The sequence below is a fragment of the Coregonus lavaretus genome (genome assembly GCF_964263955.1).
Source record: "Coregonus lavaretus genome assembly, chromosome: 11".
In the NCBI taxonomy this organism is placed as follows: Eukaryota; Metazoa; Chordata; class Actinopteri; order Salmoniformes; family Salmonidae; genus Coregonus; species Coregonus lavaretus.
The window spans coordinates 21,619,508-21,633,784 of NC_139998.1; the positions used below are offsets into that span (position 1 = coordinate 21,619,508).

Below are 14,277 nucleotides of genomic sequence, written 5' to 3' on the forward strand. Positions count from 1 at the left end.
AATGGGTTAGGGTTAGATTTGTTTTATTACTCTTTCTCTGAGAAATTGTATTAGTATAAATAAAATTTGAGCATGCAATATAGCTTAGTATTTGTATTATTTATTTTATACAGTATTTTTTGCTCCTCTCTATCAAGGGTGCCAATTGTTATGGACCTGACTGTATGTTTATTAATCAGTTGATCAATTAATGTGTAGGCCGTCATTGTAAATAAGAATTTGTTCTTAACTGACTTGCCTAGTTAAATAAAGGTAAAACATATATATATTTTTTTATGAATAAGTGTAATTCTGGTCATGGTCAGACATCACTTAAAAAACCTTCTGATGAAGCGCTTCTTGGAGGGGGTCATCTTCAGCATCATCGGGCCCTTCCTGTGCAGGGGCTTCGTGGGGCTTCGTGGGGCTCCTCGTCAGGGGCAGCACCTGGTGTGGCGGGGTCATCTCCTGGCGGGGCAGGCCCCTGTGATACTTGCTGGTGCCCTGTGAGAGCCTCACCAGCAGGCTCTCAGTAAGCTTCATACACTGGGCATGGACCCAGTGGCCTCCCTCCCCTTTAGAGCAGTAGATCATGGCTGGCCGCAGCAGCTCTGTGGAGTAGTAGGGGTCCCAGGTGTTGGGGTCCACCTGGCAGCCCAGGCAGCATTTAACCCAGTAGCCTGTCTGGGACTCATCCTCCTCGTCCTCTTCGTTGTACGTGTCCTCCTCTCCCTTGCTGCTGTCCTCCAGCTTGTGGGGCTCGCGGCCGAAGTACAGCTCCTCAGATTCCTCCAGAGGAGCGAAGTCCTCGAAGGCTGTGGACTCCTGGCTGCAGCCCTGGGTCCTCCCCCTCTATTTGGAAGCACACCTGGTAGAAGTAATGGCCGTCGGGCAGGGTCTGCCTGCCCTCAGAGGGGACCCTGATTAGAGCGCTCCCTCCACCCAGGCTGCCTCTGAACTAGGTGTGGCTGTGGCTGATTTCCCCGGTACACGGAGGGGCCTCTCTGGGCTCAATGCGGATTCCAGAGTCATCCAGCACCACACTGCTGCACTCCATCCTCATCTGGGTCTCTGACTGATACCCACCCAAGACGATGTACTCATGCGGCTGGCGATGGCACTGGTGATGGACAGGCCGGTATCAAGGAGCTCCTACAGGCTGACGTGCAGGAACTCCACCCGCAGGTGGAACACACAAGGAGGACAGGAGTGATAGGACAGAGTGTAGCCACCTAGAAAGTAGACACAGTTGTCTCTTGCCAGAGCCAGATGGAAGGACTGGCCATGAGTGAGCTCAGGTATGGTGTGGGCGGAGCAGCAGCCAAACTCAAGGTTGATGATGAACACCTGAGGAGGGCAGTCCACAATTCTGTTCCAGTTCTCAGTAGTCTGAATCCCCAGCCGGAATGTAGGATCTGCCCCCAAACACAACGCAGGCCCTCTTCCCCCGGCTGTGCACCATGCTGATGGTGTGGCCATTTCGGGGCCCTGGCTGCTCTCCCACTAGTTCTCTCTCCTGACAGTGCAGGGTCACTTTGCGGTTGCAGCCGTGGCTGTCCAGGGTCAGCAGATAGAGGCTGGAAGCCTCCATGAATGAGGTAGCCCTCTACGTGATGGTCTTTCTGGGGGGCGGGAGAAATAACGAGGAGGCAACTTGATTTAACGCTGATTGCTTTTAATAGAATATTTATGTGCCAACAGTGAAACAATTAGGTACCGGATCCGGGCAACGAACAAAGTAAAATCTGAGATGTGCCGGATCCTGTTCCGGCAGGATCTGGCTCAAATGAAGCACTGGTGTGCTCCCTCTACACTGCAATAACAATGAGCTGATAGTACAATTACAGTTCATGTAATAACAGTTGAAGAACAATGATTGTGTTAAATGATTTCAGAACGTTAATTTGAACCATAGCTAGGCTGTTTACAGGAGAGTTTGTTTCTCTGCAAAGAAAGGTTTTCTTGTACATTTGCTTCAGTGTTCTTATTGTTCTGGTGATATAAACTTGAATAACCAAAGGCAGCCTTGAAGACAATCTGTTAAGAAGTTAATAGGAATACCAGTCATTTATACTGTTGCAACTGTAGTGCACCAATCCTTCTATTCTCTCTCTTCAGCTCATCCTCTCTGTTCCATCACATTCCTCGAATGAGTTAGCCCAGGTCTCAGCTGTGGACTCCTCACAGTGGCAGTGTAAAAGCTGGCTTTGTTACACTGAGTCACAGATGTACAGACAGTTTTTGTTGGCAAACTGCTTTCACATCTAAGTGAAGGTGGCCATTAGCTCTTTATCTCACTCCCTGTGTGTGTGTGTGTGTGTGTGTGTGTGTGTGTGTGTGTGTGTGTGTTTGTGTGCGTGTCTGTCTGTCATTGCATCTGCAGATCATTAAGGGACCTCATTGTATCCATCCCATTTTGTCAGTGAGCCCTACAAAACCATGAGCTGGAGAGCCATCCATCATTATCCCCTCTGTGAACAGTTTGGCATTTCCCACACCACAGTTGAGTGTCAGGCGTGTAGTACCATGTGCAGTCAGTGGGACTGTGATTCATGTCCTCTCACAGTACACTGCACCTGATGCATGACTCACATATTAAACTGTGTTGAAGGAGAGGAAGGGAAGAGAACAGCACAGTACAGCTTTATTTCCTTTTATTCCTAGTTCTACTCAACCTTTCCTATTAGACCTAACCACTTCTAGTGTATTCTACAGGAGGAGAGAGCGAAGCGTACACACACATGCATGCACGCACACACACACGTCTGCTACTCATTAGCATAATGTTTTTGTGTTTTTTGGAGGGGCTGTGAGAAGACTCAGGTAGTTTGCAAAACAAAGGCTGCAACCATGATTGCCTGGAAGAACGTTAGAACTCAAAACAAACAACCAGTGGAACACCTGTGTCTCTCTCTGAGCTGTTGTTTGAAGTGGCGAGGGGGGTGGGGAGGGGAGGAGGAAAGGATAATCTATTTACCCTCCAGCTCCAGAAACAGGAAATAAAGCATTCCTCTAACAGCTAAATAGGCACTGTGGAAATGTTTTTTCCATGAGTTAAGATAATAGTCATCCAAATCAGCACTGAATAACAAACCTGCTTAGTCAGTCAGACCTTACCAACACAGTTCTGTTGAAGGTATGCTTTATGCTGCAGCTGGGTCTGTGCAGTGCTGTGCAGTGCTGTGTATGTGAGGCTCAGCAGTGAGCCATGGACCCTGAGCCATGCAGGGATTTGCAGTGTATAATTGATATCTAGAACAGAGTAATTAGAAAGTGCTCTAGCACCTGTTTCTGACCCCGTTATAATGTTTCACTACCTGACGAGTCCTCCCCTGCAGGATTCCGGTTTTGACAAATGGGTGCAGTGAGAGTGGTGATGTTCTGACGATCATAATTGCTGCAGTGTTTATCACTGTTTAATGCAATGCTAATCGCTCCCCTTGTGGTGATTGGGATTGAGCAGAACAGAGTCGGCAGCGGGATAATTCAGGGTAATTCCACCTGGGTCTGGCTAATATGGCCGTCGTGATACTGTATTCATCATCATCTTTGCGACAAGTGAGCCTTTGATACTGCTGCAGCTCCGCTCTCTCTCCTATTTAATCAGATTCTATCCCTCTCTGTTCTCCTTCACCGCTCCATTCTATCCCTTTCTTTTGAACTTTTCCCTGTCTCTCCACCACTCCCTCTTTCCCTTATATCTAATCTCTGTCTACATCTCTGTCTCTGTTTCACGCTCACTGTCTCACTCCTGGAGGCCCTCAAGCGTTTCTGCAGCCCCTCAGAACAGACCTAAGACCAGTTCCTGTCTTCCTTCACACACCTAACTCCAGGTCATTCTTCTTCACATACCTGACTCCAGGTCAGTCTACTTCAAACACCTGCTGACTCATGGTCAGTCTCACAGTCTCACACACCTAAATTGAATTTTAAATTGACCATTGTTGTCAATGAGGAATTTTCCAATTCAATGGAAAACTGAATTGACCCCAAACCTGGTTTCACAGGCCCGCAGGTTGTGACATAAGATCATGTAGGGCGTGTATTAAGTTTATACACAGACATCTGTATTTTCTCCTTTGATCTTCCCCTCAAAGGGAGTACTGGGAGAGGACGCACTAGTCTGCCCTCCGGACCCAGTCATCTCTCTGGGGAGATGGAGAGATCAGGGGAGAGCAGGCAGAGGATGAGGGATGGAGAGGTGGATGCTTTGTAAACAACAGGTGTGGACTAACAGTGAAATGCTTACTTAAGGACCCTTCCCAACAATGCAGAGAGAAAGAAAATAGAAAAATAATAGAAAAGTAAAACACATAATAATAAAAGTAATAATAGCTACACAGTGAGGTAATGATAACTTGGCTATATACAAAGGGTACCAGTACCAAGTCGATGTGCAGGGGTACGGGGTAAATGAGGTAGATACTGTATGTACATATAACTAGGAATAAAGTGACAGACAGTAAACAGTATGTGATGTGTCAAAAACTTGCAAAAAGGGTCAATGCAGATAGTCTGGGTAGCTATTTGGATAATTATTTAACTAACTATTTAGCAGTCTTATGGCTTGGGGGTAGAAGCTGGTTAGGGTCCTGTTGGTTCCAGACTTGGTGCGTCGGTACCGCTTGTGTCATGATTGTCAAGAATGCTGTAGGTGGGTGTAGTGGTGGAATCAAGCGCAGGACACGAAGTATAGTCCAAAAGACTTTAGTTCAATTTCCAACAAGGAAAATACGAACAAACTTGCCCGAAGGCGAAACTACGCACGAAGGCGACAAAACAAAAGGCGCACTAAACATGTGCGTAAACGCTCCAACACAGTGGAGTAAAGCTCAACCGAGCGAATAAGCAATATACAAGCACAACACACGACAGAAATAAATCAATCACACACAACACTAGACAAACACAACGAGAAACTTATAGGACACTAATTACGCTAAACGAGAACAGGTGTCACAACAAACAGACAAAAGCAAACGAACATGAAACATACAACGGTGGCAGCTAGTATTCCGGAGACAACGAACGCCGAAGCCTGCCCGAACAAGGAAGAGAGGCAGCCTCGGCCGAAACCGTGACAGTACCCCCCCCTTGACGCGCGGCTCCAGACGTGCGCCGACTCCGGCCTCGGGGACGACCTGGAGGACGCGGAGCAGGGTGCGTCGGGTGCCCACGATGGAATTCCGTCAGGAGAGACGGGTCCAAAATGTCTCTCCTCGGCACCCAGCACCGTTCCTCCGGACCGTACCCCTCCCACTCCACTAGATATTGGAGACCCCCCATCCGACGTCTCGAATCCAAGATGGACCTCACGGAGTACGCCGGTGCCCCCTCGATGTCCAATGGGGGCGGAGGAGTCTCCCTGATCTCACTTTCTTGGAGTGGGCCAGCTACCACCGGCCTGAGAAGGGACACATGGAACGAGGGGTTAATACTTTTATATTCAACAGGTAGTTGTAATTTGTAACACACCTCGTTCAACCTTCTCAGGACTTTAAATGGCCCTACAAACCGCCGACCCAGTTTCCGACAGGGCAGGCGGAGGGGCAGGTTTCTGGTAGAGAGCCAGAGTCGATCACCAGGTGCGTACACCGGTCCCTCACTGCGGTGGAGATCGGCGCTCGCCTTATGACGTCGGAGGGCCCGCTGCAGGTGGACGTGTGCAGCGTTCCATGTCTCCTCCGAGCGCCGCGCCCACTCATCCACCGCAGGAGCCTCGATCTGGCTCTGCTGCCAAGGTGCCAGAACCGGCTGGTAACCCAACACACATTGGAAAGGGGTTAGGTTAGTGGAGGAATGGCGTAGGGAATTCTGGGCCATCTCGGCCCAGGGAACGTACCTTGCCCACTCCTCCGGCTGGTCCTGGCAGTATGTTCTAAGAAACCTACCCACATCCTGGTTCACGCGTTCCACCTGCCCATTACTCTCCGGGTGTTAACCCGAGGTGAGGCTCACCGAGACCCCCAACCGCTCCATAAAGGCTCTCCAGACCCTGGAGGTAAATTGGGGACCTCGATCAGACACAATATCCTCGGGTACCCCGTAGTGCCGGAACACATGGGTGAATAGTGCTTCGGCAGTTTGCAGGGCGGTAGGAAGGCCCGGCATGGGGAGCAAACGACAGGCCTTAGAAAACCGGTCCACAACGACCAGTATAGTGGTATTCCCCTGTGAAGGAGGAAGGTCAGTAAGGAAATCCACCGAGAGGTGAGACCATGGTCGTTGTGGAACGGGCAGGGGTAGTAACTTACCCCTAGGCAGATGTCTAGGCGCCTTACACTGGGCGCACACCGAGCAGGAGGAAACATAAACCCTCACATCCCTTGCCAACGTGGGCCACCAGTACTTGGCACTAAGACAGTGCACTGTCCGGCCGATACCAGGGTGTCCAGAGGAGGGTGACGTGTGAGCCCAATAGATCAATCGATCCCGAACCTCGAGCGGAACGTACTTCCGACCCTCCGGGCATTGCGGTGGACTAGGGTCGGTGCGTAACGCCCGCTCGAGCTCAGCATCGACCTCCCACACTACCGGTGCCACCAGACACGACTCCGGCAGTATGGGAGTGGGCTCCACGGACCTCTCCTCCGTGTCATACCGCCGAGACAGTGCATCTGCCTTACCGTTCTGTGACCCAGGGATGTACGTGATCTTAAATGTAAACCGGGTCAAAAACATATTCCATCTTGCCTGGCGAGGGTTCAGCCTCCTCGCTGCCTGGATGTACTCCAGGTTACGGTGGTCCGTCAAAATGAGGAAAGGGTGTTGAGCCCCCTCAAGCCAGTGCCTGTACCACGGCTAACAGCTCCCTGTCCCCTACGTCATAGTTTCGCTCCGCCGGACTGAGCTTCTTGGAATAAAAAGCACAGGGGCGGAGTTTAGGTGGCGCGCCTGACCGTTGTGAAAGCACGGCTCCTATACCGGCCTCAGACGCGTCCACCTCTACCTGAAATGGCAAAGAGGGATCCGGATGCGCCAGCACCGGGGCCGAGGTAAACAGGTCCTTCAGCCTCCCAAACGCCCTGTCCGCCTCGGCAGACCACTGCAGACGCACCGGACCCCCCTTCAAAAGAGACGTGATGGGAGCTGCCACCTGTCCAAAACCCCGGATAAACCTCCGGTAGTAATTCGCAAACCCCAAAAACTGCTGCACCTCCTTCACAGTGGTTGGTGTTTGCCAATTACGCACGGCTGACACCCGGTCTACCTCAATCTTCACCCCTGACGCAGACAACTGATACCCCAAAAAGGAGACCGACTCCTGGAAAAACAGACACTTCTCTGCCTTAACATACAGGTCGTGCTCCACCAGCCTCCGCAACACTCTGCGCACCAGGGCCACATGCTCGACACGGGTAGGCGAGTACACGAGAATGTCATCTATGTACACAACCACCCCCTGCCCCTGCATGTCCCTGAAGATCTCATCCACGAATGATTGGAAAACTGACGGAGCGTTCATCAACCCGTATGGCATGACAAGATACTCGTAATGGCCCGAGGTGGTACTAAAGGCTGTCTTCCATTCATCGCCCTCCCTGATGCGCACCAAGTTGTACGCGCTCCTGAGATCTAATTTAGTGAAGAAACGCGCCCCATGCAATGACTCAGTCATGGTCGCAATCAGCGGGAGTGGATAACTGTACTTCACCGTGATCTGATTGAGACCACGGTAATCGATGCACGGGCGTAAACCACCATCCTTTTTCTTCACAAAAAAGAAACTCGAGGACGCAGGGGAAGTGGAAGGCCGTATGTATCCTTGTCTCAGAGATTCGTCTATGTAAGTCTCCATAGCTTTCTTCTCCTCCTGAGACAGAGGATACACATGGCTCCGTGGGAGCGCAGCTCCTGCCTGGAGGTCTATCGCACAATCTCCCTGCCTATGGGGCGGCAACCGCGTCGCCCTCGACTTACTAAACGCAATAGCCAAATCCCCATACTCAGGGGGAACGTGCAATGCGGGCACCTGGTTTGGACTCTCCACCGAGGTAGCCCCTACGGAAACGCCCAAACATCGACCCACACACTGGGCAGACCACTCCATCAGAGCCCTCTCCTGCCATGAAATAGATGGGTTATGGGTACTCAACCAGGGCATGCCCAGCACCACCGGATACGCAGGCGAGTCAATCAGAAATAGCTGAATCATCTCCTGATGACCCCCCTGCGCACACATCCTAAGTGGCGCAGTGACCTCCCTGATCAAGCCCGCACCCAACGGACGGCTATCTAGGGCAGGAACGGGGAAAGGGACATCAACAGGAAGAAGGGTAATCCCTAAGGCTAAACAAAACTTCTTATCAACAAAATTCCCAGCCGCGCCTGAATCTACCAGCGCCTTATGCTGGGAATGAGGTGCTACCTGTGGAAAACGCGCAGGTATACAGAAATGTGCAACAGAGAGCTCTGGGTGAGTGGGGCGCCTACTCACCTGGAAGGAATCCCCAGTGCGGGACCTGTCGTCCTCTCCCCTAGGAGGCCATCCCCAGCACCTAGCCGCGGTGTGTCCTCCCCGACCACAGTTGGTGCAGGAGATGGACCCCCTCGTAAGCCGACCCCTCCTCTCTCTAGCGCCAGCGCCCCCGAGCTCCATGGGGCACGGCTTGGAGGCGCTGGAGGGTGAAATGGACGGAACCCCCTCGGAACGTCCGCGGGTAGCTAGCAGGTTATCCAGCCTGATGGACATGTCGACCAACTGGTCGAACGAGAGGCTGGTGTCCCTACAGGCCAGCTCCCGACGGACGTCCTCGCGTAGACTACATCTGTAGTGATCGATGAGAGCCCGCTCATTCCACCCTGCATCTGCCGCTAGAGTACGGAATTCTAGGGCGAACTCCTGGGCACTCCTCTTCCCCTGCCGGAGGAAGACCAGACGCTCCCCCGCCGCTTTCCCCTCCGGGGGATGGTCAAACACCGCCCTGAAGCGGCGGGAGAACTCGTCGTAGGTGATGGTGTCCGCGTCGATCCTCCTCCACTCCGCGTTGGCCCACTCCAACGCCTTCCCGGAAAGGCAGGAGATCAGGGCGGACACGCTCTCATGTCCCGAGGGCGCCGGGTGCACGGTGGCCAGGTACAGCTCCACCTGGAGAAGGAATCCCTGACACCCGGCCGCGGTCCCATCGTAGGCCCTCGGGAGCGAGAGTCGAACTCCTCGGGGTTCCGGAGCGGGAATGGGCTGACTGGCCGATGGTGCTGGCAGGGAGGATGGCGGTGGAGGAGTCCCCCAGCCTCGGATGGTGGTGATCACCTCCTGCAGTGCGGATCCCATCTGCAGGATCAGGTCACTCTGTTCACGGACCTTGTCCTCCAGCGTCGCCTGGGCTGCTGCGGCTCCTGCTGATTCCATTCTTGAAGGTGTGTGATTCTGTCAAGAATGCTGTAGGTGGGTGTAGTGGTGGAATCAAGCGCAGGACACCGAAGTATAGTCCAAAAGACTTTAGTTCAATTTCCAACAAGGAAAATACGAACAAACTTGCCCGAAGGCGAAACTACGCACGAAGGCGACAAAACAAAAGGCGCACTAAACATGTGCGTAAACGCTCCAACACAGTGGAGTAAAGCTCAACCGAGCGAATAAGCAATATACAAGCACAACACACGACAGAAATAAATCAATCACACACAACACTAGACAAACACAACGAGAAACTTATAGGACACTAATTACGCTAAACGAGAACAGGTGTCACAACAAACAGACAAAAGCAAACGAACATGAAACATACAACGGTGGCAGCTAGTATTCCGGAGACAACGAACGCTGAAGCCTGCCCGAACAAGGAAGAGAGGCAGCCTCGGCCGAAACCGTGACAATGATTCTCTAAAGCGGAACCCAGAAGCAGACCAGGACAAGGTGAGTTGAATGAAGTTGAGTATTTATTTATAGACTTAAATGTGGAAGCAGGAGAATCCAGGTGACGGAGCTGGCAGTGGAGGTGAGTTGGTGGGAGTGAATGGGCAGATCCAATGATGTTTCTGAAGCCACAGACGACCAGGCAGAGGTGGAGTGAATATTCCAGGAGAGTAACTGTAGACAGAGGAAACTAAGGTGAGTTCACAGCAAGCAAAAAGTAACAGAACAGCAAAACGAACTCTTTAGTAATCTGAGGCTGATACGCAGGCACAACATACTGTTCATGGCTAATGATCCGGCAGGGAATGGATGTCAGGTCAGAGCTTATGAAGTGGAGAGGTGATGATCAGAACCAGGTGTGCAGATAGCTGATGAGATGCAGGTGCGGGTAATGGAGAGATCTCCCGCCTTGCTTCGTCGCCCGGCAACCAGACAGGGTGCGTTCAGGAAACTCAGGAAAAAAAAGACTCCAGGACAGAAAACAGGAAACTCAGGCAGAAACTGACTCAGGAAGCGGGATTCATGACAGCTTGTCATGCGGTAGCAAAGAGAACAGTCTATGACTTTGGTGGCTGGAGTCTTTGACAATATTTAGGGCCTTCCTCTGACACCACCTGGCATAGAAGTCCAGGATGGCAGGGAACCCCAGTCATGTACTGAGCCATCCACACTACCCTTTGTAGCACTTTGTGGTCGGATGCCAAGCAGTTGCCATACCAAGCGGTAATGCAGCCAGTCAAGATGCTCTCAATGGTGCAGCTGTATAACTTTTTGAGAATCTGAGGACCCAAGCTAAATCTTTTCAGCCTCCTGAGGGGGAAGAGGCGTTGTCGTGCCCTCTTCACGACTGTGTTGGTGTGTTTAAACCTTGATAGATCCTTAATAATGTGGACACCGAGGAACTTGAAGCTCTCAACCTGCTCCACTACAGCCCTGTTGAGGTGAATGGGAGCGTGCTCGGCCCTCCGTTTCCTGTAGTCCAGGATCAGTTCCTTTGTCTTGCTGACATTGAGGGAGAGGTTGTTGTACTGGCACCACACTGCCAGGTCGCTGACCTTCTCCCTATAGGCTGTCTCATCGTTGTCTGTGATCAGGCCTACCACCGTTGTGTCATAGCCAAACTTAATGATGGTGTTGGAGTTGTGTGCGGCCACGCAGTTGTGGGTGAACAGGGAGTACAGGAGGGGACTAAGCATGCACTCCTGAGGGGCCTCAGTGTTGAGGGTCAGCGTGGTGTTTGTGCTGTTGCCAACCTTCACCACCTGGGGGTGTCCCGTTAGGAAGTCCAGGATCCAGTTGCAGAGGGAGGTGTTCAGTCCCAGGGTCCATAGCTTAGTGATGAGCTTGGAGGGCACTATGGTGTTAAACGCTAAGCTGTAGTCAATGAACAGCATTCTCACGTAGGTGTTCCTTTTGTCCAAGTGGGAAAGGGCAGTGTGGAGTGCAATAGAAATTGTGTCATCTGTGGATCTGTTGGAGTGGTATGCGAATTGGAGTGGGTCCAGGGTGTCTGGGATGAAGGTGTTGATGTGAGCCATGGGTGTCTGGGATGATGGTGTTGATGGGAGCCATGACCAGCCTTTCAAAGTATTTCATAGCTACAGATGTGAGTGCTATGGGGCGATAGTAATTTAACAGGTTACCTTGGCGTTATTGGGTACAGGGACTATGGTGGTCTGCTTGAAACAGGTAGGTATTACAGACTGGGTCAGGGAGAGGTTGAAAATGTCAGTGAAGACACTTGCCAGCTGGTCAGCGCATGCTCTGAGTACGCATTCTGGTAATCTGTGAATGTTAACCTTTTTAAAGGTCTTACTCACTTCAGCTACAGATAGCGTGATCACACAGTTGTCTGGAACAGCTGGTGCTCTCATGGATGGTTAAGTGTTGATTGCCTAGAAGCGAGCATAGAAAGCATTTAGCTCGTCTGGTAGCTCGTGGCTCGATTTCCGTTTGTAATCCATGATAGTTTGCAAGGCCTGCCACATCCGACGAGCGTCAGAGTAGGATTCGATCCTAGTTTTGTATTGACGCTTTGCCTGTTTGATGTTTTGTCTGAGGGCGTAGCAGAATTTCTTATAAGCGTCCGGGTTGAAAACAGAAGCTCTAGCCTTTAGCTCAGAGTGGATTTTGCCTGTAATCTATGGCTTCTGGTTGGGATACTTACGTACGGTCACTGTGGGGACAACATCATTGGTGCACTTATTAATGAAGCCGGAGATGTGGTAAACTCTTCAATGCCATCAGATGAGTCCCGGAACATATTCCAGTCTGTGCTAGCGAGACAGTCCTGTAGCTTATTAGAGGTTCTCTCTGCTGTAATCAATACTATACATCAGCGAGCTGCACATTGAAACTGATGGTCTGGGATAGGATCCCATATTTGATTTCCAATTAATCCCACTGGTGATTGTTTGGAAGATTATTTATATTGAAGATTAGAAGGCAGTTGACTGAGCACCAGATCCAATAGCATCTGTAGGACTCTGCTGTCCAAAGATATTCCTGTATGTAACTATGTAACAACTGGAGCCATAGATCAACAGGAGTAGAATGGCCAGGACCCCATAGAGCTCTTAGTGGGTAATGAGATCATAATGACAGTCATACTGCTTCAGCACACAGTGCAAAGAGTGGTATCGATTATACAGTATGAGTATGGTGGGGCGGCGCACAATTGGCCCAGCGTCGTCCAGGGTAGGGGAGGGAATGGCTGGCAGGGATGTAGCTCAGTTGGTAGAGCATGGCGTTTGCAACGCCAGGGTTGTGGGTTCGATTCCCACGGGGGGCCAGTATGAAAAAACAAACAAAACAAAAACAAAAATAATGTATGCACTAACTGTAAGTCGCTCTGGATAAGAGCGTCTGCTAAATGACTAAAATGTAATGTAAAACTGAGTATCTGGCAGTGAGTATCTCTTTGTGACTGGTTTGGTTGCAGATGGAGCTGGGTGCTGGAGTGACAGTGGGCAGCTGTGGGAATGGAGACTGTTGTCCACCAGTCAGAACTCTCAAGGCTGGTATTGTGGACTAAATTAATGTTATTGTAATATCCCATAATATTCCATACTATATTTTAAATATGGGAATATGTAAGTTAGTGCATATTTACATATTTTTGCTTGCAAATTGGTATGTTATTTTTTTAATCGCTGACACTGGTCAGAATCACATACATGGGCTCATGATGGTATAACTAGTTAACTTTTTTACTACAGTAGTATACGAAACATGAAAAGTAATACTAATTTTCTCTCCTTTTCTGAATTGAGATGTGTTGATTGAAGAGTAAATCTCTATTGTTCTCTGTGTATAGCTGATAACTACCTGGATGTTGGGGACTTCAGTGAGGAGGAGGAAGGAGATGTGACCGCTGACCCAGGTACAGCTTCTGGACTTCTCACTCAACTCTCCTCTTTCCGTAACTGATTCCAGATCAGTGCATTGTGCAAGTCAATGTATAATGGCGTTCTTGTTATCAAAACTAAGACAGTAAAATTTATTTTAAAGTCATCTAAGTGTGTGCGTGGATCATCATTAACATCAATTTATCCTAATCTTTCCTGATTGCGGTGGGATTAAAAAGTTAGCGCCAGGCCATGCAGTATTGATATGAGGCTTGAGCCCACAATGCTATTTCAGGGAGAATGGTTAAATTAATAATCCATGTAAAGTAGGTAACATGAAACAGTTTGCCAGTATGCCCATGGAAGACGTTTAAGAGTTCAACTTACTTCTAATAAGATTTAGTTAATGTCATGTGTATTTCTGTAATATGGCTAGTCATGCCATTCGTTTGAAATACATAACCATTTAATACGCATTTTCAATACATGCAATTTGCGTCCCGACCCTGTTATTATTGTTAAGACCCCTTGAAGTATCAAACAAAAAATACAAATAAATTATTTGATGAAATAAATATTTTTGGTCTTACTGCTATTAACCCATACAAACGCATTGAATAACAGATTCACTACATGGAAAAACAGATAGTCCCCAAAAAATATATAAAAAGAGAGAGAGATATAAGAAAAATGAGGAAACGTTATTATTATATATTTTTTTACATGTATTTAAGCCCATATTTTTGTCTCCATATATACACTACATGAACAAAAGTATGTGGACACTTGCTCGTTGAACATCTCATTCCAAAATCATGGGCATTAATATGGACTTGGTCCCCCCTTTGCTGCTATGACAGCCTCCACTCTCTTCTGGGGAGGCTTTCCACTAGATGTTGGAACATTGCTGCAGGGACATGCTTCCATTCAGCCGCAAGAACATTAGTGAGGTAGGGCACTGATGTTGGGCGATTAGGCCTGGCTCGCAGTCAGCGTTTCAATTAATCCCAAAGGTGTAAGATGGGGTTGAGGTCAGCACTCTGTGCAGGCCAGTGTAGTTCTTCCACACCGATCTCTTCGAACCATTTCTGT

General features: G+C 49.7%; 1 pseudogene across 1 annotated transcript; it reads right to left on the reverse strand.

Moving 5' to 3' along the window:
• Positions 1 to 308: 308 nt before the first annotated feature.
• LOC311137045 (V(D)J recombination-activating protein 2-like) lies at positions 309 to 1,570 on the reverse strand (annotated as a pseudogene). The gene has a single exon. The product of its transcript is annotated as a V(D)J recombination-activating protein 2-like (transcript).
• Between the last annotated feature and the right edge of the window lie 12,707 nt (positions 1,571 to 14,277).